Genomic DNA, 2,500 nt, shown 5'->3' with positions numbered 1-2,500 from the left:
ACACTGTTGGTGCACGGCATAAGAAAAGAGCTAAAATGGTCAAACTCAATCCATTTCAACAATAGATAGTCGATAGTAGCTGTGCCGATGAAGTAGGGCACGATGCAAGTTAATGTTGTTTAATGAATAACATGTCCGCCATACATTTCAGTACAAAATTGCTCGGTCAGACCTACAAAGTGCTATATCTCGAATACGAGGCGTCGGACTGGGGGTTGTAGAACAATTTTAAGTTCGTCTAATGATTCTACATCCGATTCTGGATAGCGGTTTTTGACCACTTTTCAATATTTTGTGACACCCCGAACCTAGGGGCAGCTCCTAGCTTTTTCAAAAATGTGCACCGATCGGGCCGGAGAGCTCGTGTGGCTCAAAACATGTTTTTCGCTAAAACACCTCAAAACGTGTCGAGAACGCACCCTAGCTCTTGTTTTTCAAAAGTTATGGCCATTTAAAGTGAGGTGGTTTTTGCTTCAAAATAGCTATTTTACCCGTCCCTATGGCCATGCTTTAAATTTTCACGAAAATGCCAGGTCAGACCTAGGGCGGGCCATATCTTGAATACTAAACGTCGCAGACATTGGTCGTAGAACAATTTTAAGTTCGTCTAATGATTCTACATCCGATTCTGGATAGCGGTTTTTGACCACTTTTCAATATTTTGTGACACCCCGAACCTAGGGGCAGCTCCTAGCTTTTTCAAAAATGTGCACCGAACGGGCCGGAGAGCTCGTGTGGCTCAAAACATGTTTTTCGCTAAAACACCTCAAAACGTGTCGAGAACGCACCCTAGCTCTTGTTTTTCAAAAGTTATGGCCATTTAAAGTGAGGTGGTTTTTGCTTCAAAATAGCTATTTTACCCGTCCCTATGGCCATGCTTTAAATTTTCACGAAAATGCCAGGTCAGACCTAGGGCGGGCCATATCTTGAATACTAAACGTCGCAGACATTGGTCGTAGAACAATTTTAAGTTCGTCTAATGATTCTACATCCGATTCTGGATAGCGGTTTTTGACCACTTTTCAATATTTTGTGACACCCCGAACCTAGGGGCAGCTCCTAGCTTTTTTCAAAAATGTGCACCGAGCGGGCCGGAGAGCTCGTGTGGCTCAAAACATGTTTTTCGCTAAAACCCTCAAAACGTGTAAGGAACGCACCCTAGATGATAAAAGTGCAATCAGAATGTCAATCGACAACTTTGTTGGGGTACCATTTTACTCTACGGGCCAGTAGCTTAGGCGCGCCAACAGCGCTTTCCTTTCGGGTTCCCATTTTTTGCCCTCCTGGGATTATGATCATTTGCTCATTGCCTACTATAGGGAGGGTACCTTGCTACGAGGTCAAACATGAAGATTGCACCAAATCGTAGTTTTACCTCTATTTAGTCGTAGGAGCATGGTTTGCAGTGGCAGTGGGTCATTAAGCCCCCGTTTGGGTCATACGTCCCCTCCGCGATAAAAATCGTCGTATGCCTATAGTCCGAACTAATGAAGCAAAAGTGGTGTCTGGTGGGCTCTGCCGATGATTTTAACCTATGATTTTGAGCTTCCACCCTATAAAAACGTTCCTGGAGCAGTACATCACGGGTCTACGGACCCAAAGACTTCGTCGTGATGGTTTCTAGTAAAAAGTTGTAACAGCTAAGGGTTTTGAATACGCGTATATTAACCATTGCTTGAAACTAAGCTTCGTTGTCTTTAAACTCTGCAAGACCAATCGAACTTCTTAGGGAAACCCGAAGGATTCACGCTAAGCTCGATGAGCTATTATGGGTAGTGGTGCATGATCTGGTGTTCCTTGGATCTAATCCAATGAATAAATTTATGAGGGTATATATGGTGCAGGGCACAAAGCGTGATGAAACCGGGTCTCCCTACCAAATGTGGCATATTTTTTCCCTGAGAGCGAAGCTCAGACCCACGTAGGGGAGAGCGAAGTGGAACTTAAATGTTCTATGCAGCAAATGTTCGCCATGCGGATAAACAAGTTGGAATAGTTCAATGTAGTGTAATGCAAACACGAATCGCAAATAACGATACGGGACCCAGAAGCAATTCTGCGGATCCCTCGGGGAGTGGTGAGTTGATATAAATTAGAGGTGAAAGTCCAAGTTGTTCAAGCTCCGGCTCGGCAGCCGATACGAGGTTCCTGTTGGGCTTTGTACATCGCGCAGAGGCGCCGTTCGGTTCTAGCAATGATTCCCGCCACCATGTTCCATGCGTGCAGAGATCCGTTAGAGCTCGTTCAATGTGTCCCGCCGTGATTACGAAAAAGTCCAACAGTTGACCAAGTTGGGGGTGCGTCAAGTAAACGCGCAGAGATGCCGTTCGGTTTAGAGCAATGTCTCCCGTATCACGTTGGAGTTCTTCCACTAGTGCAGAGATCGCTGAACCGTTCAATGTGTCCCGTCGTGGTGTGCTTGTACCGAACACTTAGGATACACCATGCTTTGTTGGTTTGGGATAGGAGTGGTCGCGCAACTGCCTCCACGCCGCAAAGT

Source organism: Anopheles arabiensis (assembly GCF_016920715.1).
Source record: "Anopheles arabiensis isolate DONGOLA chromosome X unlocalized genomic scaffold, AaraD3 X_pericentromeric_contig0028, whole genome shotgun sequence".
Classification (NCBI taxonomy): domain Eukaryota; kingdom Metazoa; phylum Arthropoda; class Insecta; order Diptera; family Culicidae; genus Anopheles; species Anopheles arabiensis.
Note: the sequence above shows the minus strand (reverse complement) of the source record.